Source organism: Paroedura picta, chromosome 3, assembly GCF_049243985.1.
Source record: "Paroedura picta isolate Pp20150507F chromosome 3, Ppicta_v3.0, whole genome shotgun sequence".
Classification (NCBI taxonomy): domain Eukaryota; kingdom Metazoa; phylum Chordata; class Lepidosauria; order Squamata; family Gekkonidae; genus Paroedura; species Paroedura picta.
This window is the reverse complement of record NC_135371.1, coordinates 68,615,570-68,642,764: the sequence shown is the minus strand read 5'-3', so window position 1 is coordinate 68,642,764 and position 27,195 is coordinate 68,615,570. Positions and strand designations below refer to the sequence as shown.

General features: G+C 47.6%; 1 protein-coding gene across 8 annotated transcripts in view; it reads right to left on the bottom strand.

Annotated features, from left to right (window-relative positions):
- RNF44 (ring finger protein 44) overlaps positions 1–27,195 on the bottom strand; it is a 123,985-nt gene that overhangs the window by 71,045 nt on the left and 25,745 nt on the right. For 2 of the 8 annotated variants that reach the window (XR_013229151.1, XM_077326337.1), the window contains exon 1: positions 7,362–7,665. The exons of 1 other annotated variant lie outside the window; for it this stretch is intronic. The gene's annotated coding sequence lies outside the window, so the exon portion shown is untranslated. Of the gene's footprint in view, positions 1–6,921; positions 7,031–7,141; positions 7,290–7,361; positions 7,668–10,423; positions 11,052–12,574; positions 12,640–27,195 lie in introns of those variants that run through there. 5 more of the 8 variants (XM_077326341.1, XM_077326342.1, XM_077326344.1 and 2 more) reach the window with 5 other exon arrangements.

The following is a 27,195-nucleotide window of genomic DNA, read 5'->3' as shown; positions in this document are numbered from 1 at the left end:
AAGCCTTTTACTGTCCCCAAACATATATGTTTCTAGAGGTCAACTGTCTACTCTCTGGTTTCTTCCTGCTTTATATTTGTCAACATTGTTCAGTAGAACTTGCAGTCAGGAAAAGGCATTTTTATTATCACAATCATCTACTCTCTGCATCAACTGATAAAAATCCTGGATACTGTCATTAATGACTCTCTGCCTACTAACAATGAAGCAATTCATCTAAGCATTCCTTGGCTAGCCACTGCTATAAAAGCTTTCAAACATTTCAAATTGAGTTAACTGACATCATAAAACAACATTTGCACTGCTCAGCACTGCCCACTAAGACACTGGCCAACATTATGTCAACTAGTAAGATTCTTGACAATACTGCTATGGTAGAAGCACATAAAGTGTCACGGCAGAGCACAAAAACTTGGCCTTTCTGTAATAAACTAGGAGACTTGAAGAGTCTTCTGCATTTGGACTATACCATCAAGTGGTCCTGGCCAACTTAAATGCTACTCTTTCTCCCATTTACTGAACACCTCCTGTGCTCCATCACAATTTTAGCTGTTAGCTGTCTGGAGAGGCAAGCATACAAATTTCCCAAAGTAAAGTCTCATCAGGCAACTATTTTCTTTGGTGAGTATTCCACTCACCCTGTGAACCAGAATTCAGGGTTACATAGTTTGCTTCAGTATTGTGCTGAATTACTGAATGCAACATGGAGCACACATATGAATGGTGGCAGGTATTTTAAAAAATACTGTGGCCCATTCTTTTTGTCTGAATAAGCCTAGTATTACTTTTACAGAAATTTCTCACAAATTCAAATGGGCTTTATGACACAGCCATCTTTGGTGGCTTCCATGGTGCTTTCTTTGGGACCGTGCTTTCTTATTTAAGAGTGTTCAGGGATTGCTGGATGTCAGTGGGAAGGAAAGTTCTGTGTGGTTTGCCTTTGAAATGTATCCGCTGTTAAGACTATGGTCTGAGAATTCTGACCCCTGAGTGGCATTCAACAGAGTTAACAGGGCTGTACAATAAAAGGATGATTCACAAATATCTTTAACCGCTCCTGCGGTATTAAATAAAAGGGTAAGGCCACCTGGGGAGGAGTTAGGGCGAGCCCTGTCCAGGATAAAAACTCAGAGGGCCCAACCAGGAGACACAAAGCGGCTCCTGATTGGGCCCTCTGAGTGTCCATCCAGGGCCAAGCAGCCAAATGGGGAGGTGCGCAAAGCACTCCCTCCCTCCTCCCTCCCCCCTCCCTTCAGGCCTGCTGCGAAGGAGCCTCTGACAGGCCCTGACTGAGGGAAGGAGGCCTTTCCAAGAGCAACGCAGGGGAGCCTGAGGGCCTTCCTTTTGAGGGGGGGGGACTTTCCCCTTCTGCCAAACAGTTGCCTGACAGGGAGGCCACAGAAAAGCCCCTTCTCACTTAAAATACTGCTCTGCCTGGAGGTTAGACACAGCCAAGCCATGTGTCTTTCTTCTTTGCAACTCTCTGCAGATTTGAGGCCACTGCACAGCGTTAGGAAACTGGCTCTTTTGTCTCGTTTCATCTGCACAACAACCCTGTGCAGTAGGCCTCAAGTCTTTCAATTCAACAACAACCTGTCTGGGAAGCCTTAAATGTTTCTTCTCTACCACAACCCTGTCCAAAGTAGCCCTTTCTGCCTGGGGAGCTGATCTTTATACTCGGCAGGTGAGCTGTAATTCCAGGAGCTCTCCAGGCCACACCTGTAGGTTGGCTACCCCTGGGTTGGAAATATTCCTGGAGGTTTGGAGGTGGGACTTCAAAATCGTACAATGCCTCAGAGTCCAGCCTTCAAATGAGCCATTTTTGCCTGCAGTTGGGAGGGAGTGGTGCAGGTATGTCTCTCTTGGGCTATGGGCTATGGCCAGCCCTTATCAGCAACTGTCTGTATTCTGGGGCGCAGACAGGTAGATCAGCATCAGTCCTGTGAGTCTGGAAAGTGCAGGAAGATCTAAACAAATATTTACAGCCTCAAACTGTAAATAGAGAACAAGTAAATGTCTGGAGACGCATAGTAACTGAAATGACTTATTGGCCTTGCAAATAACCTTGGCCTGGCAAATAAAAAAAAACAGTATAAAAAACTTTACTAAGGTCAAGACTGCTGTGCCCAGAGAGTCTTAGGGTTGCCAGCTTCCCTGTGAGGCTCGCTACCCCACCTCCCTCATCTGGAGTCTGCTGTGGGGAGAGAAAGGGAAGACGATTGGAAAATGCTTTGAGACACCTGAGGCCTGCTGGGTCACTGCGGCCCATTCCCAGTTCTCTCACATCTCTCACAACCCCACATACCTCACAGGTTGACTATTGTGGAGAGACGAATGAAAAAGGTGTTTGTAAACTGCTTTGAGACTCCTTTGGGTAGTAAGCAATAGGGTACAAAAATCCGTTCTTCTAAGGAGCAACCATGAAAGAAGCATGTAGGCACATAACATTTTACCAACAGTGAAAACATGGGAGACAGAAGGAACAGGGTGGACACCTGTGTACTGTGACTACCCCATGTGTATTAGGGCAGAGGGGCATTTCAGTGACTGTGGCCTAATTCACACAAGAAGGGAAATGACGCAGAACTGTGAGGAATTGGTTGCCATGTAATCTTCCCCTAAGAAGAGTCTCCAGTCTGATTTTCCCTTCACATATCTGAGGACATGGCTCTGGAAAGCTCATCTGTAACCACTATGCCAAAATTCCCAAAGGTCAATCCTCTCCCACACTCAACGAACATTCCAAACCACAGGTTCTTGACACCCATATCTCCACACCAATGCCCTCATTTGCCACTTTGCCACCACAACCTCCCACACAACACACACATTCAACCCCATGCCCTTACAGACTGGACAACTCCTCCCCTTCCTCTTCCCACTGCCAAGCTCTAGCGCCCGTTGTATTCTTGGAGACAACGGGCTTTGCCCCTAGTGCTTTAATAGTACAGTAAATACTACCTGCTACCCCATGTATTATTGTACAGTGTCATTTCCGTATTATTTATTTAACATGTTAATATTTACACTTTGTTGTAAGTTCGGTTATGATTTCTGCCCCCTTCAAGGATCGCTGTCTTGCAAGGGGGCTTGCGTAACGTAGTGAAGCTATGAGCTATGCCATGCAGGGCCACCCAAGATGGACAGGTCATAGCTGAGAGCTCTGACAAAAGGTGATCCACTGTAGAAGGGAATGGCAAACCACTCCAGTATCTTTGCCATGAAAACCCAATGGACAAGTTCAAAAGGCAAAATGATATGACGCCGGAAGATGAGCCCCTCAGGTAGGACGGTGTCCAATATGCTACTGGGATGAGCAGACGGCTAGTACGAGTAGCTCCAGAATGAATGAAGCGACTGGGCCAAAGCCGAAAGGACGCTCAGTTGTGGAAGTAACTGGTGGCGAAAAGACAGTCCGATGCTGTAAAGATTTTTATTCCATAGGAACCTGGAACGTCAGATCCATGAATCAAGGCAAGCTGGACGTGGTTAAACAAGAGATGACAAGACTGAACATCGACATTTTAGGAATTAGTGAACTAAAATGAACAGGAATGGGTGAATTTAATTCAGATGACCATCAGGTATACTACTGTGGACAAGAATCTCACAGACGAAATGGAGTAGACTTCATAATCAATAAGAGAGTAGGAAAAGCAGTCTTGGGATACAATCCCCAAAATGACAGAATGATCTCAGTTCGAATCCAAGGCAAATCATTCAACATCACAGTAATCCAGGTCTATGCCCCAATCACTGCTGCTGAAGAGGATGACGTTGACCAGTTCTATGAAGCCCTACAACACCTTCTAGAAGCAACGCCAAAAAATAATGCGCTTATCATCATGGGGGATTGGAATGCTAAAGTAGGAAGCCAAAAGATAACCGGGATAACAGGCAAGTTTGACCTTGGAGTACAAAATGAAGCAGGGCACAGGCTGGTAGAATTTTGTCAAGATAATACAATGGTCTACACATGGACATCACCAGACGGTCAACACAGAAATCAGACTGACTATGTGCTCTGCAGCCAAAGATGGAGAAGTTCTATACAGTCAGTAAAAACAAGACCAGGAGCTGATTGTGGTTCAGATCATCAGCTTCTTGTTGCAAAATTTAGGCTTAAATTGAAGAAAGTACGGAAAAGCACTAAGCCACTCAGGTATGAACTAAATTATATCCCCGATGAATATACAGTAGAGGTGACATAGATTTAAGGAATTAGATCTGATAGAGTGCCTGAAGAACTATGGACAGAGGTTCGCAACATTGTACAAGAGGTAGCAACTAAAACCATTCCAAAGAAAAAGAAATGCAAGAAATCAAAATGGCTGTCTGAGGAAGCTTTACAAATAGCTGAGGACAGAAGGGAAGCGAAAGGCAAGGGAGAAAGAGAAAGATACACCCAATTGAATGCAGAATTCCAGAGAAAAGCTAGAAGAGATAAAAATACCTTCTTAAATCAACAGTGCAAACAAATAGAAGAAAAAGTAGAATGGGGAGGACCAGAGATCTCTTCAAGAAAATTGGAGATATGAAGAGAACGTTTCATGCAAAGATGGGTATGATAAGGGACCAAAATGGTAGGGACCTCACAGAAGCAGAAGAGATTAAAAAGAAGAACTATACAAAAGTGAGCTTAACATCCCTGATAACCACAATGGGGCTTCTGTGAGGTCCCTACCAGACATCCTGGAATGTGAAGTCAAATGGGCCTTAGGAAGTCTGAGCAACAATAAAGCTAGTGGTGGTGACAGCATTCCAATTGAACTATTCAAAATCTGAAAAGACGATGCAGTAAAAGTGCTACACTCAATATGCCAGCAAATTTGGAAAACTCAACAATGGCCACAGGATTGGAAAAGGTCAGTTTACATTCCAATCCCAAAGAAGGGCAATGTCAAAGAATGTTCAAACTACCGCACCACTGCACTAACCTCGCATGCTAGCAAAGTTATGCTCAAAATTTTACAAGCTAGGCTCCAGCAATACGTGGACCGAGAACTTCCAGAAGTACAGGCAGGATTTTGAAGAGGCAGAGGAACTAGAGATCAAATTGCCAATATATGCTGGATCATGGAGAAAGCTAGAGAGTTGCAGAAGAACTGCTTCATTGACTATGCTAAAGCCTTCGATTTTGTGGAGCATAACAAATTATGGCAAATTCTTAAAGAGATGGGAATACCAGAGCATCTTATTTGTCTCTTGAGAAACTTATATGCAGGTCAAGAAGCAATAGTGAGAATTGAACATGGAATCACTGATTGGTTCAAAATTGAGAAAGGAGTTCAGCAAGGCTGTATACTGTCGCCTTCCCATTTAACTTGTATGCGGAGCACATCATGAGAAAGGCGGGATTAGAGGAGTCACAAATTGGGATCAAGATTGCAGGGAGAAATATCAACAACCTCAGATATGCAGATGATACCACTCTAATGGCAGAAAGTGAAGAGGAACTAAAGAGCCTGTTGATGCGGGTGAAGGAGCAGAGTGCAAAAGTTGGGTTGAAACTCAACATCAAGAAAACAAAGATCATGGCATCCGGCCCTCTCAATTCCAGGCAAATAGATGGGGAAGAAATGGAGATAGTGACAGATTTTATTTTCCTGGGCTCCAAGATCACTGCAGATGGGGACTGCAGCAAAGAAATTAAAAGACGCTTGCTCCTGGGGAGGAAAGCTGTGGCTAGTCAGCATCCTAAAAAGTAGAGACATCACCCTGCCAACTAAACTGCGTTTAGTCAAGGCTATGGTATTCCCAGTTGCAATGTATGGCTGCGAAAGTTGGACCATAAGGAAGGCTGAGCGTCAAAGAATTGAGGCTTTTGAACTCTGGTGCTGGAGAAGACTCTTGCGAGTCCCTTGGACTGCAAGGCGAACAAACCGGTCAGTCCTAGAGGAGATCAGCCCTGACTGCTCTTTAGAAGGCCAGATCCTGAAGATTAAACTCAAATACTTTGGCCACTTCATGAGAAGGAAGAACTCCCTGGAGAAGAGCCTAATGCTGGGAGCGATCGAGGGCAAAAGAAGAGGGGGACGACAGAGAATGAGGTGGCTGGATGGAGTCACTGGAGCAATAGGTACAAACTTCAATGGACTCCGGGGAATGGTAGAGGACAGGAAGGCCTGATGGATCATTGTCCATGTGGTCGCGATGGGTCGGACACGACTTCGCACCTAGCAACAACAAATGATTTCTGCTTGGTTTCACATTTCTAAGTTCCTCATCCTATTACCCGGCCTACTGAATATCCCTTCCCATTGACTGTACTGTTACACAGTGTATAATCTGCCTTGAGCTTCTGGGAGAAAGACTGACTACAATAACATAATAAAATCATTAGATAGCCCACATTTGGGGTATTTTCCTTGCCAGTTCTGTTCACAGGAGGGAAATCACCAGTTTAATTACTACACTAGTATGAGGGCACACCCCGGGGCATAATACAGCTGGCAAGCCCCCTACCCCCCAGCTTTAGCACACACAAACACACCATACATTTTGACACCAGCTGTTCTTTGCATTCCTATCTACCTGTACAGTTTGCAGTGAGCATACTTGCTGGGAAACGATCCCAGGGAATGAGAAATTGATCCGCTCCTGCCAAGGTTAGAGGATCTATAACTTTAAGAGCAGTCGGATCACAGGCCATGTGCTCCGTGCGAAACAAAAGCAATAACAAAGGCAGCCGAGCCCTCTGGCCTAGGCCAGCTACCAAGGAGGAAGCGAACGGGAAGGGAAGTTGGGGAAGACCCACCACATCCCTCGCAGGTGAACCCGAGGAACCCCAACCCCGACCTGAAAGCCCCCCTCCCCCTGCCAGACAAAGGCATCAACAACCGCGAAAAGGGGCAGCACGTGTCAGCGGAAGAGCAGTTGTCTCCCTCCCCTGCCTGAGAGCCCCGATCTCCTCTCTCCCACCTGAGCGCGCCAGCCAGGAAGCGCTGACCCGTCCAGGCCGGCTAGCGGAGCGAAAAGAGCGGCGTCCCTCGAGCCCGCGCTGGGGGTGGGAGAAGCGGCGAGAGGAGAAAGAATTCTCTATTGCACGCCCCTCGTGTTGCAGGTGCAGCCCACAGCCCCAGAGGAGGAAATGCCCCGGGCTGCGCTGGCCTTGGAAGGAAGCCGCACTTGCAATACTTGCCTATTCAGCCGCCGTGCAAAGCAGATAATCCGAGCAGCATCCTGCTGGATTAATTCTTCGGTCTTGTGCTGGCAATCGACGTTTATCCGGAGGCTTGCAGCCCAAGCGGCCAGGCTGCTGCTGCTGCTGCCACGACCCCTCCCCCCAAGCCTCCCCACCCCCACGCATCGCCAGCTCCCGAACGCTGCGCGCAACAGCGCCCCTCCCCTTGGGGACCTACCTGCCCGGATTCTCTAGGCGCAGTTACAGCCCTCCGCCCTCCTGCAAGTGTGTGCTCTGGGCCCTGCGCCCGCGCCCCCCTCGCCACAGCTGTTGCTGCCGTTTCCGGTTTCTTCTTTGTTTTCTTCAGCGCTCCGGGTGGCCGGCAGCCCTCCCGGGCTGCTAACTGAGCGGGGCCGGGTAAGCGGGGCGCCAGTGGCCCCAGGTCTCTGGCCCTTTAAGAACCGCCCGCGCCGCCGGGGTGTAACAAACGGCGCATTTTATTCACAACATTCCGAACCGGGAGCGCGCGCGCGGCTAGTGTAAGCAGAGGGGGGAGGGAGACGCAGCACGGGCTCGAGCGGGATCACATGACCAGGCGCGCCCCTGCCGCCGCTGGTCCAGCCATCTTGCGCAGTCGCATGGCTGGTGCTGCTGATCCGGTTGGAATCACGAGCACGCGGCAGCAGAAGCCACAATGTAAAGCGGGAATTTCGCCAGGAGTCTTTGACAGGAGGTACTCCCAGAAAACAAGTAACTTTGTAGAAAGACCCCTGAAGGTTCATGTATCTAAGTCGAAGCCAAGTCATTGTTGCCCCTTTACTCCACTGTATGACTTCGAGTAAGTCAAAAGCAACGAGTTGTCAAAGTTTTAATAAAAGTGCAACTAAATTATGCCGCGCGTTTTTCATTTTTATATTTTTAAATCTAGTCAGGGGAGACATAACTTGTATTGTGGTAAACAACTCAAGTGACACACAAATATTAATATCCAACAATCCTAAACAGTTTTATGGAACAGTGGCTCAATGGCAAAACTGCTCCTAATGCAGAAGATTTCAGCTTTCATCATTGGCATACTGGTTAAAGGGAACTCAGCAGATGCCGCTTTTCTCCACCTGAAGACAACAGGGAGCAAGATAAACCATTGAGCCATTTGGATATGAGGCAACTCAAAGAAGCAAATTAAACCTGGGAATAGCATACTGCCACTACCTAGTGGGTTGGCGGTGATACATTTAAAATGCTGTGTACAGTTCTGATCACTCGGTGTCAATTGTATTGTTGCTGTTATTGTTATTACTACTTTGATTTATAGCCCGCCACTCCCCTAAGGCTCGTGGCGGGTAACAACATAGAAAAACCCATAAACCCCTAATACATAAAAACATCTTACAAAAACAAATACCCAACCCAACCAACTCGACAGTGGCAGCATTCCCAGGGAGGGGACCAGGGAGCACTGCATAGCCCTGAGAGGGGTAGGGGGGGCCTGATCTTACAAGGAGGCGCCGGCCTCAGCCATAGACCTGGTGGAAGAGCTCCGTTTTGCAGGCCCTGCAGAAAGCTGGTAAATCCCGCAGGGCCCACAGCTCTTCTGGGAGCTCATTCCACCAGGTAGGGGCCAGGACCGAGAAGGCCCTGGCCCTGGTTAAGGCCAGGCACGACTCCCAGCAGCCGGTAATCACCAACAAATTTGTCCCTGCAGAGCGTAAGGTCCTGCAGGGGGCATAGGGCACCAGGCAGTCCCTCAAGTATATGGGTCCCAGACCGCAGAAGGCCTTAAAGGTTAAAACCAAAACCTTGAATCTGATCTGGCTAGCAATCGGTAGCCAATGCTCTGCACAGGTTGGATGTGTGTTCTCCAAGATGTTCCTGTGAGGACCCTGGCAGCTGTATTTTGCACCAGCTGTAATTTCCGGATCAGGCGCAAGGGTAGGCCCACAGAAATCTATTCTGGAGGTGACCGTCGCATGGATCGCTGTGGCCAGGTGGTCAAGGGGACAGTAGGGTGCTAGTAGCCGAGCCTGGCGAAGATGGGAAAAAGCCTGTCCCCCTACCTTCTTGACCTGGGCTTCCAGTGTTAACAAGGCATCCAAGGTCACACCCAAATTCCTGGCTTGGGACGCGATGGTCAGTTGCGTCCCAGCCAAGGTGGTTAGTTGCGCTTCCTGAGCTGCTCCCTTCCCCCCAAACCACAGGACCTCTGTCTTGGCAGGGCTGAGTTTCAGGCGACTCTGCTCAAGCCATCCAGCCACGGCTTCCAAACATATGGCAAATGGATCCGGGGGGGGAATCCGGGCAGCCATCCATCAGGAGATACAGCTGGGTGTCATCAGCATACTGATGGCAACCCAAGCCATAACTCCTGACCAGCTGGGCCAGAGGGCGCATAAAGATGTTAAAGAGCATGTGGGAGAGCACCGAGCCCTGTGGAACTCCACAAGTGAGCCCGAACGGACTCGATAAAACCGTCCCCCAACGCCACCCTCTGAATCCGGTTTAGGAGGAAGGAGCATATCCAGCGTAATGCTGTACCCCTTATCCCCGTCCCGGCGAGGCAGAATGCTAGTAGCTCATGGTCGACCACATCAAATGCGGCCGACAGATCTAATAGAACTAACACAGCAGAACTGCCTCGATCCAACTGGCGACGGAGACCGTCCATCAGAGCGACCAACACCATCTCCACCCTGTGGCCAGGACGGAAGCCAGACAGGTATGGATCAAGCGCCGAAATTTCCTCCAGGAGCTGGTCCACTACGGCCCTTTCAACTACCTTACCCAGGAATGCTAAGTGCGCAACCGGGCGGTAGCTGTCCGGGTCTCGCGGTTCCAGCAATGGCTTTTTAAGGAGCAGACAGACCACTGCCTCCTTTAGCAGCTCCAGAAACTCCCCTGATTGGAGGGAGCAGTTAACAATGTCATGGAGCTGCTCTCCTACCTTCAGCCCCCCTTCCTTGAGGAGCCAAGAAGGACAGGGATCCAGAGGGCAAGTGGTCGTCCGCACCTGCCCCAGCAACCTGTCCACTTCGGTTATAGAGAGCCATCTGAAGCCATCGAACACCACATCCAAGGCCGGCCAACAGGCCTCCAGTTCATTTACTATATCAAGCATGGCAGGAAGGTCACGGTGGAGTGACAACATTTTATCCGCAAAAAAACTCGCTAATGCCTCACAGCCAAGATCCAATCTCCTACTATTGTGGCACCCATCCTCCAGGGCGGTCAAGGATCGAACTACCGAAAACAATTGGGCTGGGCAAGAGCTTGCGGACACAATTTCTACGGCAAAATACTCACGTTTTGCCGCTTTCACTGCCATCTCATACGCCCTCATAAGCGTACGATAAGATGTTCTTATGGCCTCGTCGCGGGTTTTCTGCCACACTCGCTCAAGTCGTTTCAATTCCCCCTTCTTCTCCCGGCCCTGTTGGCCGGCCCTGTATACCAATGCAACCGTTTGAGTCGAGGGCAGAGAGCTGCTCCATGGGTGTGACTGTGGGGGTGGGCTAGATTCCCCCCCCCCCGGCTTCGTAGCTGCAGGGGGAGGGGGACTGGAAGTTTGGCACAGCTGCTAAGAGCAGGATTCAGCAGCCACTGGGCACTCCTCCCCCCTTTATTTTGTTTTTTTGCTGGATCCTTTCGGGCAAATGTTGGATGCAGGGGAGCTGGACCCCCCCCTGGGTTCTCAAAAGTCAGGACATTCAATATGGAGAGCAGGAATAGATATTTTGGGACGGCAGCTGCACGAGCTCTTGCAGGCATGCTTTCCAGGGGCTTCTCTTGAGCCAGGATGTTGGGGTGATCAGGTGGCCCGACAGCTATATGGCGAGCTGGGGGTCCCTCCCTGCTCTTCTACACATGCAGCTAGCAGGGTCACCTTTGCTTTCCATAGCACTGCAAGCTGTTCCTCTACCTCACAGGGTGGCTGTTGTGGGGAGAGAAAAGGGAAGGCAATTAGAAGCTGCTTTGAGAACCCTTCTGGTTGAGAAAAGCAGCATATAAGAACCAACTCCTCTGCAACAGCTTTTAGCATTCAGAGCAGTCGGCAAGTCCATGACAGGACTAATCATTGGCAGCAGATCTCCCAGATTTAGCTCACTGCCTGATAGTGTAGCAGCCAGTGCATTGGGAGGTGGAGGAGCTCACATTTTGTCAGAGCGGGCAAGTTGAGCAGGTCTTGTCACTAGCTGGCACTGGGATAGTAGACACATAGCTCTTCTGGAGCATATTGGATGGGACCTCCAGGGCCATCTAGTCCTATCTGCTGCAGCACTGCAACAGCCAGGGGCAAAGGTATGCCACTGGCCTCGCCATTTGTCTGTCATATGGCACCAGGGTGAAGAGCTCTATAGGGGCCCTGCAGTCTCCTCAGTCACTCCAGGTGTGACCTGATATTGCTCTGCCTGCACAGTGTGAACTGGCTCTGTAATCTTGTCGGTTCTCACACTGCACCAGTGTGAGCCTGAGGTAAAAGTGGAGTTCCACCGATATGGGCACTGGTAAGGCTGAAATGTGGACTGGCAAGGCTGCAATGATGGGCACTGATCAGACTGCATTGATGGGCAGTGCAGTCTATATATCTCTGTGTGGGCTAAGTTATTGCTGGTATATTGTTTTTGTAGCACTGTATGTATATATATTGGTAATTTACTAATAGAAATTAGTAAAATGTAATTGACATTGAAAATGTGGATACAATTTATCAAATGGAACTGGCTGAACTGCATTCAAGTCAAACAGCCTTCTTCATTTCTATGCATCTCTCCCCTCTGAGACATATCCTAATCTCAGGAACCATGCCCTCAAAATGGGAACCATCTTTGGCAGCACTTATGTCTGTGAACAGACTTTTTCCAGAATGAAACATCTGAAATCTCCAACCAGATCTAGACTAACTGATGCATACTTGCATCACTTGTCATGACTAGCAGTGACAAATATGGAACCGGACATTGACCATCTCATTAGCCAAAAGCAGGCCCATAGTTCCCATTGAAATACTGGCAAGTTTGTTGATTTAACTTTACTCGTTCTTTATTTTAAATATTGTATTTGTTCCCGTTTTGTTTTTTTTATGGTATGTGCAGTGTGCATAGAAATTTGTTCCTAGTTGTTTTTTTTTTAAACTATAGTCCGGCCCTCCAGCAGTCTGAGGGACAGTGAACTGGCCCCCTGTTTAAACAGTTTGAGGACCCTTGGCCTAAACCTTTACAAAAAAGACAGCTCCATCCTCTCCATTTACAATTCATGTTTACAGAATGTGGTGTTGCAAATTCTCTTAACTTTCTTCCAATTTGGCTGGGAATAGGGATGATCTGGCAGTATGGCTATGTAGGAGGTACATGGAGCAGGAAGCAGTACTTTGAAATTCTATGGACATAGAGGGTTATTCCAAGAGATATTATCTAGTCGGCCCCCCTTCCAACCAGTGGCCCAGTATTTATTTACCTCTTTCAGCAGTGCTAAGCACAGAAGCCCCATGGACTCAGATGTCTGCAGTTCCCCCACTTTCTCTGAAAAAGAAAATAATAGCTGAAGCAAGCCAGGGTCAAGTAAGATGGGGCAATCTCAGTAAAGGAATAGGAATCAAGCAAACTTCATGCCCAGCAATGGCACACTTAAGACTGCCTTTTCTAATTTGTGCAAAAAGAGATCCTTTGTATGGCCTCATTGGGGTGAGCTAGCCTAATCAATGGAGTCATTCACTCCAAGCCTGAGAGAAACAGGGAATGGGAGACACGTTCAGTTATAATCATGCTGAGGTGCCTATAAGCATTATCTCTCTTCAAAATCCGATCTAGTTTATAGTTTTCCTGCAATGATGACTCCTACATGAAATATATTTATTACCTTACAGTAGACAGTCATCCCTCAGTTTAGGGATCTGCAAACAAAATGAGTAATGCATATTTGATACACATTCCTCTTTGTATAGTCAGAATAAGGAAAAGTTGACTATAGCACCCTGCTGTCCTCACAAAGAGATGCTGATACAAGAACATTATTGATATTATATAGTGTAAACCGTTCCATGTAGAATGGCTTTTAAAGGTAATAGCAACAAGAATATCAGTATAAAAGGCTTTCTACCATGATAAAATTGCCTGTACAACTTAGAACTGTATAGTTTTATGTTAACAGAGTTATATGATTGTTGACAGAACTATTCTTCACTTTCTTACCCCAAACTAACACACATTTTACAAGCTGTGCAGGTATTTCAGAGCCTGATAGAATAACTCAGAATAGAGCATCTCTATTTACTTGCATTTATGGCTTGCCTGTAATATAATCTCTGAATTTTGAACCTGTGGTGAGGTAATTCTGTTTTTTGTTTCTCAGGAAAATGTTGGTTGGCATTCTCTGTTTGTTTGTTTTTTCAACATTCCCCAATACACTTAAGGTGACTAATCTATCCTGGAAGTTAGTTAACCTTCCCCCATCTTGTCATTTAAATGTTCTTTGCACAGTCAAGTTCAGGAAGAAAGTGTGATAGTAAGTGTTCTTTGGAGCCCCTGGTAGTTTTCTTTTCATTAATGAGTAATCCTTAACACTATTTCACTCCCTTATATATTTGGGAAACAGCCTCCTGGGAGGAGACTGTCCAGGGCCCTGTCCGTCCAGGTCCACCCTGATTGACCCTCTCCCTCCAGCTCCCACCCTCCCTCCTTGCCTGCTAGAAGCCTTGTGGCTGTGGCCTCCATTGTCGCCCACGAGGAGAGAACCAGCAACAGTGCTTTGCGGCCCACAGGTACGCTTGTGTTGGGAGGGAGCTGGGGGGGGGGAGTTTGCCCTGTCTCTGCTGGTGGGGGGGGACTTTCCACTCCCTTTAGCCTGCTTTGGGAGAGCTTGGCCATCTGGTTGGTATACTGCCCGCCCAACGCGCCACCAGATGCCCTGCCGAGCCTGCTGGAGCCGCTGCCGCCTGGGCTTTGCAGTTCCCCAGGCTTATAATCTTGGGGGACTTCAATGTTCATGCGGACGCACTGTCCCCAGGACTTGGCTCGGACCTAGTGTCGTCCATGGCGACACTGGGGCTCTTGCAACTTGTTTCTGGGCCCACCCATCAGGCCGGCCACACCCTTGACCTGATTTTCGGGGCTGGGATGGAGGTGGTTCTGGATACAGCCTTGGCTGTACCACGGAAAGACCACTACGCCCTGCAGGCTTGGATCAAGACTCCACCCCCTCCCCAGTTGGGTGGCGGCCGTATTTTTGCCCGCCCAAGGAGACTTATGGGTCCAATTGATTTCCAGAATGCTCTACGGGACCCGAAACCTCCCGGCATCTCGCTGGCGGCCATGGTGGAGGACTGGCAGTCCCGCCTGTCGGCCGCCATAGTCAAAATTGCTCCTAGACGTCCTCTCTGCCCTCGACTCAAACGGGCACCCTTGTATACCGGGGAGCTCTGGGAGAAGAAGAGGGAATTGAGATGACTACAGCGAGTGTGGCAAAAGGCTCGTGACGAGGCTACAAGAACATCTCATCGCACGCTTAAGAGGGCATACGAGATGGCAGTGAAAGCAGCTAAACGTGACTTTTTTGCCGCGGAAATTGCATCCGCTAGCTCTCGCCCAGCTCGACTATTTAGGGTTGTTCGATCTTTCACCGCCCTGGAGGAAGGGCGCCAAAATAGTAGGAAATTGACCATCAGCTGTGAGGCATTTGCAAGCCACTTTGCGGATAAAGTCTTGTCGCTCCACCACTCCCTTCCTGCCACGGTTAATACATTTAATGAACTGGAGGCCCATTGGCCGCCTTTGGAGGCAACGTTTGATGGCTTCAGGCGGCTCTCTCTATCCGAAGTGGACGGGTTACTAGGGAGGATGAGGATGACCACTTGCCCCCTCGATCCCTGTCCGTCTTGGCTCCTTAAGGGGAGTGATGGACGAATAGGTGATCAGCTCAGGGACATCGTCAACTGCTCTCTCCAGTCGGGGGAGTTCCCTGATGCATTGAGGGAGGCGGTGGTGTGCCCTCTCCTCAAGAAACCATCTCTGGACTCGCAAGCTACCGCCCGGTAGCGCACTTAGCGTTCCTGGGTAAGGTGATAGAAAGGGCTGCGGCGGACCAGATCCTAGCGTTCCTGGAAGATACTTCGGCGCTCGATCCATACCAGTCTGGCTTCCATCCTGGTCATGGGGTTGAGACGGTGTTGGTCTCCTTGTTAGATGACCTCCGTTGCCAGCTTGACCGAGGCGGCTCTGCTGTGCTAGTTCTTTTAGATCTGTCGCCCGCGTTTGATGTGGTCGATCACAAGCTGCTAGTGAGCCGTCTCGCCGGTACGGGGATAAAGGGTACAGCCTTGCGCTGGATATGCTCCTTCCTCCAAAACCGGACACAGAGGATAGCTGTGGGAGAGGAATTATCGGGCCCTTACCGGCTCCCTTGTGGTTTTCCACAGGGCTCAGTGCTCTCTCCCACATTATTCAACATCTTTATGCACCCTCTGGTGCGGAGTTATGGGTTGCCATCAGTATGCTGATGACACTCAGCTCTTTCTCCTCGTGGATGGCCGCCCGGACTCTCTCCCGGATCCATTCACCAGATGTTTGGAAGCAGTGCCTGGATGGCTCGAGCAGTCACCTGAAACTCAACCCCTCCAAGACGGAAGTCCTGTGGTTGGGCCGTAGGGGAGCAGACCAGGAAGCGCACTTGCCCTCTCTGGCCGGGACGCAACTTAAGATCACGTCTCACGCCAGAAACCTGGGGGTGACCATGGATGCCTCACTAACACTCGAGGCACAGGTCAAACAGGTAGCTAGCCAGGCATTTTTCCATCTCTGCCAGACTCGGCTACTAGCACCCTATCTGTCCTTTGAACACTTGGCCACACTGATCCATGCGATGGTCACCTCCAGATTAGATTTCTGTAATTCACTCTATACTGGCCTACCTTTGGGCTTGATCCGGAAACTGCAACTGGTCCAAAATGTGGCTGCTAGGGTCCTCACGGCTACACCTTGGAGGGCACATATCCAGCCAGTGCTGAGGCAGCTGCATTGGCTACCAGTTATCTTACGGATCAGGTTCAAGGTTTTGGTTTTGACCTTCAAGGCCATCCGTGGTCTGGGCCCAGTGTATATGAGGGACTGCCTATCGCCCTATGCCCCCCGCAAGTCCTTATGCTATGTAGGGGCTAACGTATTGGTCATTCCTGGTCCCAAGGAAGCTCGCCTGGCCTTGACCAGGGCCAGGGCCTTTTTGGTCCTGGCCCCAACCTGGTGGAATGATCTCCCGGAAGTGCTGCGGGCCCTGTGGGATTTGTCATCATTCCGTAGGGCCTGCAAGACGGAGCTCTTCCGCCAGGCAGCAAGAAGATCTAGCCCCCCTCACAAATGTGACAGTTGTGTCTGTCATCTGCCCCCTCCCTTTCCCTTGTTAGGGGGTGTGGAATTGGGTTAGCTATATTGAATTTTGCCGCCATTCTTGTCGTAACTTTTGTATTAATTGTATTGTTTTATTGTGCTTTTATTGTTTTAGGGGATTGGTTTTTATGTGATCTGCCTAAAAAAGGAACCGCAGCCACACTCTCACACCCTCCTGCCTGCCGCCCCTTTCAAAGCCTATTTTTAAAATGGGCTTTGATAACTTTGATGTAAACATAAGTCTACAACAGGAGTTACGAGTATATGGAAGAGTTGTCAATGTTCTTTACAATATACAAATAAATTATAAGCAGATGTATGTTTGGGAATGTCTCCCACACTTTCGAACAGAAAGTTCCCACCATAACCACATAGTTCACTTTAAGATACACATGGGTGAGGAGAAACGGACTCTGGTCAGGGGCAACAGTACCAATAGGCAAGATGAGGCAGCCTGCCTCAGATGAAAGATTTCAGTTACCACTAAAAAAAGCCAGCAAATTGTTAGTTATTTAACTTACTATATTCTTTCCATCATTTGAGGAGACCCCATCTGGCTTTTCCATCTAAGACGCTAAAATCTCTTGGGCCATATCTGCAATTGTTCTATCTCTGACTGTTGTTGTTGTTAGTTGCGAAGTCGTGTCCAACCCATCGCGACCCCATGACAATGATCCTCCAGGCCTTCCTGTCCTCTACCATTCCCCAGAGTTCATTTAAGTTCCCACCAGCTGCTTCAGTGACTCCATCCAGCCACCTTATTCTCTGTCGTCCCCTTCTTCTTTTGCCCTCAATCGCTCCCAGCATTAGGCTCTCCTCCAGGGAGTCCTTCCTTCTCATGAGGTGGCCAAAGTATTTGAGTTTCATCTTCAGTATCTGGCCTTCTAAAGAGCAGTCAGGGCTGATCTCCTCTAGGACTGACCAGTTTGTTCACTTTGTAGTCGCCAAGAGTCTTCTCCAGCACCAGAGTTCAAAAGCCTCAATTCTTTGACGCTCAGCCTTCCTTATGGTCCAACTTTCACAGCCATACATTGCAACTGGGAAGACCATAGCCTTGACTAGACTTCTCTGACTGTAGCAGCAGTCAAAGAGCCCCTTTCACTTGCAGTGCAGACATCCCAGTAACAGCACCCATATTGCCCTTGAACAGGACAGAAATGGGAGAACAAGAGAACTGAGCCTTGGTCCTGCTGTTTCCCTCTAATGTCCTATAGCCTGTATCCCCGTCTTTTAGCATGAGTGAACTAAGTCCAGCCTTCAACTACAAGTGCCCAAAAGCACCATCAACAGTGCTCAGCTGTTGTGAAGTTGCCACTCTGAAAACAGAGCAAGCTACAAATTCACATGAATTTTCTGTCTGTTGCAGCAGCCAACTGATATACAAATATCAGTGACCCATGACCCCATATTAAAACTTGTGGACCTAAAGTTCTCTGTTGTTTCTTAGAAAAATTCTTAGCAGACCACTTTAGAGTGAAAATGACTGAATGTTCATGCAAACACAGAACTAAGTATAAGGGGAAAGGCAAAACTCTCCTTCCAGGCATCTAGTTTTCAGCATAGAAAGAATTTTGTCCTATCATGGAAACATCCACTTATAGCCTGAATGTATAAAGCCTCTTTCAATGTGAACTAGGTAATCTGAATTAGGGTTGAAGTTTTGAGGGCATACATCCTGTGTGTCTGACTTGCACTGTCTGTTCTGAAACCAACTGGGAGTCTTCAAGCAGAGTTTTACTGTTTTTGTGGTGGTTACTTCTTTTCCTTGTCAATTCCAGATTCATAGAATCATAGAATCATAGAGTTGGAAGGGACCTATGGGTCATCTAGTCCAACCCCCTCACTATGCAGGACACTCACGACCCCAGACACACTTGGGGTACTTGAGAGACTCTGCATTTTTAAAATTGTGTTTTTGTACAAAAATAATGAAGAATAGTAGGGAGCTGAGGTAAAAGATGGCCACCTTATCCCAGTATAATACATGGTTAGAATAATAGAATATTCCAACTCTATGATTGGAAGGGGTCTCAGGGGTCATCTAGTCCAACCTCCTGTACTATGCAGGACACTCCTTCCCAATTGCTCATCTATTGTAATCTGCCACACCTTTAACCTTCACAGAATCAGCGTCTCCGTTAGATGGCTATCTAGCCTCTGTTTAACAATTTCCAAAGATGGAGAACCTACCACCTCCCAAGGAAGCCTGTTCCACGGAGAAACCGCTCTAACTGTCAGGAACTTCTTCCGGATGTTTGGATGGAATTTCTTTTGAATTAATTTCATCCCATTCATTCTGGTATATCCCTCTGGGGCAAGAGAGAACAATTCTACTCCATCCTCCATATGGCACCCTTTTAAGTACTTGAAGATGGTTATCAGATCCCCTCTCAGTCGTCTCCTCTCTAGGCTAAACAGACCAAGCTCCCCCAACCTTTCTTTATATGTCTTGGTCTCCAATCCCCTCACCATCTTTGTTGCCCTCCTCTGGACATGTTCCAGTTTGTCAACATACCTCTTCATTGGGGTGGCCAAAACTGAACACAGTACTCCAAGTGAGGCCGAACCAGAGCAGAGTAAAGCAGTACCATCACCTCCCATGATCTGGACATGATATTCCGATACAGCCCAAAATCCCATTTGCCTTTTTAGCTACTGAGTCACACTGCTGACTCATGTTCAATGTATAGTCTACTAAGACTCATAGATCCTTTTCACACATGCTATACTACCAAGACAAGTCTCCCCCATCTTATATTGCTGTATTTGGTTTTTCCTACCTAAATGCAGAACTTTACATTTGTCCCTATTGAATTTCATTTTATTCCATTTAGCCCACTTCTCGAGCCTATCAAGATCATCCGGTATTCTGTTGCTGTCTTCAGTTGTGTTTACTACCCCTCCCAGTTTAGTATCATCTGCAAATTTAATAAGTATCCTCAGTTAAAAAGCAGTTTTTTAGAAAAGAAAATTCTATACTTCCTTTACTTTGATATTGGTGTATATTCCTTTTCTGGTAGGTTTTATATTCTAGTAGCAAGAAAGCCCATTTCAAGCAGGAATGCAATGGGTGCTAGGACCCGGGGGACACCAGGAGGTGCAGATCTCTCTCTGTGTCTCTCTCGCTTGCTGTGTGTCTCTTGATGTGCCTCAAAGCAGAAGGTATAGCAGGTAATTAGGAGGGAAGGAGGGCTGGCGTGCAGTTTGGGGCAACGCTCTCTGTTTGTCTCTCCCTCTGTCTCAGCAGGGGCGGCTTTCTCTATGTCTCTGTCAGCAGCTTGGGGCAGCTCTCTCTGTGTCTCTCTCTTCCTCCCTCACAGCAGGACCGAGAGGAGGAAATGAGGGCTCGTGTAGGGTCTGGCAGGGCTCTGTGTGTCTCTCTGTCTCTGGCATGTCTGAAAGTTACGTAGCTAGCGTCCAGGGAGAGAAGGCGGGAGCTGTAAGGGCAGACAGCACCGTGATTGGCCCTATTCTAACTTGGACAGCAGGACATGTACCACCCCCAAGGCTGTTTCACAAATACATAGAGGAACCATGGATAAGGGAACCATAGATAAGGATGGATCACTCTTCATATTCTGGCTGGTTCCCTCCCTAAGAAAGCAACATACCCCTTCTTCCAAATATCTTGAATGAATACTGTCAAAAACTGGCCTTTATTTGGCCATTTCTTGCCCTTTCAAATTTTGGCTCAGAGTTTTGGGCCTAGTTAAGTGACTGAAGGCTCCTTTCTGGGAAATTAATGTCATGATGACGTGCAGGTTCCAGAGACTTAAGGGATGGTGGAGTCAGGCACAGGTGCAAGTGAAATCGTGAGGGGCTGGTGGCTTGTTATTGTGGGCAAGAAGGAAGGATTCATTTCCCAGTATTGTGCATTTTGCTTTCAACCTTCATGCAAAGCCCTCTTGTAAACAAGAGCTTGTGACATCTACTACACCATTTCCTAAATCTGTAATATAAACTGTCAATACCACCAAACTTAGCAAATGGAACTTCTTCATACATAGAATCATAGAGTTGGAAGGGGCCATACAGGCCGTCTAGTCCAACCCCCTGCTCAACGCAGGATTAGCCCAAACATCCTAAAGCATCCAAGAAAAGCGAGTATCCAACCTTTGCTTGAAGACAGCCAGTGAGGGGGAGCTCACCACCTCCTTAGGCAGCCTATTCCACTGCTGAACTACGCTGACTGTGAAAATTGTTTTCCTGATATCTAGCCTATATTGTTGTACTTGTAGTTTAAACCCATTACTGTGTGTCCTTTCGTCTGCAGCCAACGGGAACAGCATCCTGCCCTCCTCCAAATGACAACCTTTCAAATTCTTAAAGAGGGTTTTATGTCCCCTCTCAACCTCCTTTTCTCCAGGATGAACATTCCAAAGTCCCTCAACCTATCTTCATATGGCTTGGTCCCTTGGCCCCAGATCATCCTCGTCGCTCTCCTCTGTACCCTTTCAATTTTATCTACGTCCTTCTTGAAGTGAGGCCTCCAGAATTGCACACAGTACTCCAGGCAGGATTTCAAAGAGGCAGAGGAACTAGAGATCAAACTGCCAACATTCGCTGGATCATGGAGAAAGCTAGGGAGTTCCAGAAGAACATCTACTTCTGCTTCATTGACTATGCTAAAGCCTTTGATTGTGTGGAGCACAACAAATTGTGGCAAGTTCTTAAAGAGATGGGAATACCAGAGCATTTTATTTGTCTCTTGAAAAACTTATATGCAGGTCAAGAAGCAACAGTGAGAACTGAACATGGAATCACTGATTGGTTCAAAATTGAGAAAGGAGTTCGGCAAGGCTGTATACTGTCGCCATGCCTATTTAACTTGTATGCGGAGCACATCATGGGAAAGGCGGGATTAGAGGAGTCACAAATTGGGATAAAGATTGCAGGGAGAAATATCAACAACCTCAGATATGCAGATGATACCACTCTAATGGCAGAAAGTGAAGAGGAACTAAAGAGCCTGTTGATGCGGGTGAAGGAGGAGAGTGCAAAAGTTGGCTTGAAACTCAACATCAAGAAAACAAAGATCATGGCATCTGGTCCTCTCAATTCCAGGCAAAAAGATGGGGAAGAAATGAAGATGTTGACTGATTTTATTTTCCTGGGCTCCAAGATCACTGCATATGGGGACTACATCAAAGAAATTAAAAGACGCTTGCTCCTAGGAAAGAAAGCTGTGGCAAATTTAGAAAGCATCCTAAAAAGCAGAGACATCACCCTACCAACAAAAGTGTGTTTAGTCAAGGCTATGGTATTCCCAGTTGCAATGTATGGCTGCGAAAGTTGGACCATAAGGAAGGCTGAGCGTCAAAGAATTGAGGCTTTTGAATTCTGGTGCTGGAGAAGACTCTTGCGAGTTCCTTGGACTTCAAGGCAAACAAACTGGTCAGTCCTAGAGGAGATCAGCCCAGACTGCTCCTTAGAAGGCCAGATCCTGAAGATGAAACTCAAATACTTTGGCCACCTTATGAGAAGGAAGGACTCCCTGGAGAAGAGCCTAATGCTGAGAGCGATCGAGAGCAAAAGAAGGGGACAACAGAGAATGAGGTGGCTGGATGGAGTAACTGAAGCAGTAGGTGCAAACTTAAATGGACTCCAGGGAATGGTAGAGGACAGGAAGGCCTGGAGGATCATTGTCCATGTGGTCGCGATGGGTCGGACACGACTTCGCACCTAACAACAACAACTCCAGGTGTGGTCTGACCAGTGCCGTATACAATGGGACTAGGCCTTCTTATGATTTTGATGTGATGCCCCTGTTGATACAGCCCAAAATAGCATTTGCCTTTTTTACCACTGCATCACACTGCCTGCTCATGTTTAGCTTACAATCCACAAGTACCCCAAGGTCTCGTATCTCCCATCCAGTAGGCATGCTTTTCATTTTTCTGACCCAGATGCAGAACTTTATACTTATCTTTATTAATTTGCATCTTGTTCTCATTTGCCCATTTATCCATTGTGCTCAGATCTCGTTGAACTCTGTTCCGGAGTATTTGCCAGGTATGATCCAGTAGGCATCACAGAAACTTGGTGGAATGATTCTCATGACTAGAATGTAATACTGGATGGATATGAATTGTTCAGAAAAAACAGAATAGATCGAAGAGGTGGAGGAGCGGCACTGTATGTGAGGAAAGGGCTTACCTGTCAGGAAATTCTAGTGAAGGAGAGCATATCTACAGTGGAAAGCATCTGGGTGACAATAAGCGAGGGAAAAACAAACAGTGTGGTGATTGGTGTCTGCTACTGACCGCCTGACCAACAAGAAGATGTGGATGCTGCACTTTGTGAGCAGCATGAGAAAATATCCAAGCGGCAGGACCTTGTCATCATGGGTGACTTCAATTTCCCATATGTGTGCTGGGAAACAAACTCTGCGAAGCGTCCTCAGTCATGCAACTTTCTGACCTGCCTGTCTGACAATTTCATTTATCAAATGGTAGATGAACCCACAAGACGTTCAGCCATACTGGACTTAATACTGACCAACAGGCAAGAGTTGGTGGATGAGGTGAAGGAGGTGGGGACCCTAGGGGGAAGTGACCATGCCTTCATAGAATTCCTTTTGAGATGGGGAGCCAAGGAAGCTTGTAGCCAGACGCGGATGTTGGATTTTCATAGGGCAAATAAACTCAGAGATATGATGAGTGTCATACCATGGACGAGAATGCTGGAAGGGAAGGGAGCATGTGAAGGGTGGGCGCTACTCCAACAAGAGCTATTGCATGCTGAATCAATTACTATCCCAGAATGACGAAAACACTGCAGGAGCTCTAAGAAGCCTATTTCGATGAACAGAGAACTTCAAGAGGAACTAAGAAAGAAAAGGGAAATGTTCAGGAAATGGAGGGAAGGACAGAGCTCTAAAGAAGAGTACCTACAGGTTACTAGGCACTGTAGATCAATCATCAGAAAGGCCAAAGCTGAGAGTGAGCTAAGATTGGCCAGGGAAGCCCACTGTAAGAAGAAAAGATTTTTCAGTTATGTGAGGAGCAAACGTAAAATAAAGGAGGCAATAGGCCCACTGTTGGGTGCGGATGGACAAACTCTAACGGAAGAGAGCTCAGACAAGTGAGAGCACGTGGAGAGAGCTGCTGGGGAGAGTTGCTGCTGACCAGGTGAGGCTATTGTGCTGACTGGGTGAGGTGATTGCTGGGTAATTGTTGGGAGGATTAAAAAGGGCTGCTCCTCATCAGAGGGCGAGAGACAAAGGGCTCTTGGCCTGTGGCTCTTAGCCTGGGGTTCTTGGCCGAACAATTCGAATCAGTAGATTATATTTCCCTAGTACTTGCACTGCCTAGACATTACAATGGACCTCCAGGACACTCATCCCATCGTCTGCAGTAAGTGTGACATGATTGCCTTCCTCCCAGAAGACAAGATGGACTACAGTTGCCCCAAGTGTAAGATGGTAAGACTTCTGGAGGAAAGGATTAGGGGATTAGAAAACAGAATTATTACTCTGACCCAAAGTAAGAAAGGGGAGTAGTTCATAGACCAGAGCCCTGCAACTCGGAATAAAGACAATACAACTAGTCCTGAAGAGGATAAGGAGATTGACCACACTAGGGAGCCTCTGCAGACAGTTCGGAAAAAGACTCAACGGCGAAGAGCGAGACAGTTCTCGGGGCCTTTGGAGCTCCAGAATAGATTTCAGGACCTTGCAGAAGAGGTACAAGGGTCAACAAGGGAAGAGGTCCCAAAACAAAGTCTAAGACAAAGGGAAGAGGCCACGGGGACAGAAGGAAATGTAGTTGAGATGAAAAAAAAAGGAGAGTACTGGTAATTGGAGACTCCCTGCTAAGAGGAATGGATCGCCATGTGGCTGGGCCCGACCCCCTAACCCGAGAGGTGTGTTGCTTGCCAGGGGCAAAAATTAAAGATGTTTCAGAACGGCTGCCCAAACTCCTCAAATCTATGGATCGCTACCCATTTGTGATGGTCCATGTGGGAACGAATGACGTGTCCCTGAATACCATTGCTCCTATTTAAAAAGACTATCAAGATCTGGGGAGGAAGCTCAAGCAAATGGGGGCACAAGTGGTATTCTCTTCAATCTTGCCTGTCAAGGGAAGAGGAATGCGTCGGGAGAGGAAGATAATGGAGGTGAATCACTGGCTGCGTAATTGGTGCCGGCAGGAGAGATTTGGTTTCTGGGACCATGGGATAGGCTTTCTTGAGGAAGGCCTACTAGCACGTGATGGACTGCACTTATCGAAACTGGGGAAGAATGTGTTTGGCAGGAAGCTAGGGAGATTCATCAGGAGAGCTTTAAACTAAAGCCACAAGGGGAAGGAGAAGATCAACATAGGGAGTGTATGGAAGGAAAACGATCGGGGGCAGCCCAACTGGCAAGGCCAGCTCATAGGGAACAAAAAGTAAAAGGATTCAGATGTCTTTATACTAGCGCCCGAAGCATAGGCAATGAAAAGGAAGAGCTGGAACTTCTCATGCTGATGGAAAGGTATGATCTAGTAGGCATCACAGAAACTTGGTGGAATGATTCTCATGACTGGAATGTAATGGTGGATGGATATGAACTGTTCAGAAAAAACAGAATAGATCGAAGAGGTGGAGGAGTGGCACTGTATTTGAGGAAAGGGCTTACCTGTCAGGAAATTCTAGTGAAGGAGAGCATATCTACAGAGGAAAGCATCTGGGTGACAATAAGCGAGGGAAAAACAAACAGAGGTGGTGGGTGTCTGCTACCGACCGCCTGACCAACGAGAGGATGTGGATGCTGCACTTTGTGAGCAGCTTGAGAAAATATCCAAGCGTCAGGACCTTGTCATCATGGGTGACTTCAATTTCCCAGATGTGTGGTGGGAAACAAACTCTGCGAAGCATCCTCAGTAATGCAAGTTTCTGACCTGCCTGGCTGATAATTTCATTTATCAAATGGTAGATGAACCCACAAGACGTTCAGCCATATTGGACAATACTGACCAACAGGCAAGAGTTGGTGAATGAGTTGAAGGAGGTGGGGACCCTAGGGGGAAGTGACCATGTCCTCATAGAATTCCTTTTGAGATGGGGAGCCAAGGAAGCTTGTAGCCAGACGCGGATGTTGGATATTTATAGGGCAAATAAACTCAGAGATATGATGAGTGTCATACCATGGACGAGAATGCTGGAAGGGAAGGGAGCATGTGAAGGGAGGGCGCTACTCAAACAAGAGGTATTGCATGCTTAATCAATGACTATCCCAGAAAGACGAAAACACTGCAGGAGCTCTAAGAAGCCTATTTGGATGAACAGAGAACTTCAAGAGGAACTAAGAAAGAAAAGGAAAATGTTCAGGAAATGGAGGGAAGGATAGAGCTCTAAAGAAGAGTACCTACAGGTTACTAGGCACTGTAGATCAATCATCAGAAAGGCCAAAGCTTAGAGTGAGCTAAGATTGGCCAGGGAAGCCCACTGTAACAAGAAAAGATTTTTCAGTTATGTGAGGAGCAAACGTAAAGTAAAGGAGGCAATAGGCCCACTTTGGGTGCGGATGGACAAACTCTAACGGAAGATGCAGAGAAAGCAGAAAGGATTAGTGCCTATTTTACATCTGTTTTTTCCCACAGGTCGAAGTGTTTAGGCACATCTAGAGATGGCCGTAGCCAAGGGATAGTGTCTGGGTGGCAGGTTAACATGGATAGAGAGGTTGTCGAGAGGCATTTAGCAGCAATGGATGAGTTCAAATCCCCTGGTCCGGATGAAATGCACCTGAAAGTACTCAAAGAACTTTCCGGAGAACTTGCACAGCCCTTGTCCATCATATTTGGAAACTCTTTAAGGACTGGAGATGTCCCGGAGGATTGGAAGAGAGCAAACGTTATTCCGATCTTCAAAAAAGGGAGGAAGGATGACCCGGGAAACTACAGACCAGTGAGTCTGACCTCTGTTGTGGGGAAGCTAATGGAGCAGATATTAAAGGGAGCGATTTGCAAACATCTGGAGGACAATTTGGTGATCCAAGGAAGTCAGCATGGATTTGTCTCCAACAGGTCCTGCCAGACCAACCTGGTTTCCTTTTTTGACCAAGTAACAGGTTTGCTGGATCGGGGAAATTTGGTTGATGTGATGTAGGCAGTGTGATGCAGAGGTAAAAAAGGTGAATGCCATTTTGGGCTGTATCAACAGGGGCATCACATCAAAATCACAAGATGTCATAGTCCCATTGTATACGGCACTGGTCAGACCACACCTGGAGTACTGTGTGCAGTTCTGGAGGCCTCACTTCAAGAAGGATGTAGATAAAATTGAAAGGGTACAGAGGAGAGCGACGAGGATGATCTGGGGCCAAGGGACCAAGCCCTATGAAGATAGGTTGAGGGACTTGGGAATGTTCAGCCTGGAGAAAAGGAGGTTGAGAGGGGACATAAAACCCTCTTTAAGTATTTGAAAGGCTGTCATTTGGAGGAGGGCAGGATTCTGTTCCCAAAGGCCACGCAGTAATGGGTTTAAACTACAAGTACAACGATATAGGCTAGATATCAGGAAAAAAAATTTCACGGTCAGAGGAGTTCAGCAGTGGAATAGGCTCCCAAACCAGAGTAGAGTAAGAGAGAGAGAGAGAGAGATTACTCAGTCTTACATTCATTGACCAGTGTTTGAAGATTTTTGTTTCCTGTCATTCCTTCAGTGACCCTTTCCTTCCTGCCTTGTGTTTTAATTGCTGTTCTTATATGGGTATTTTAG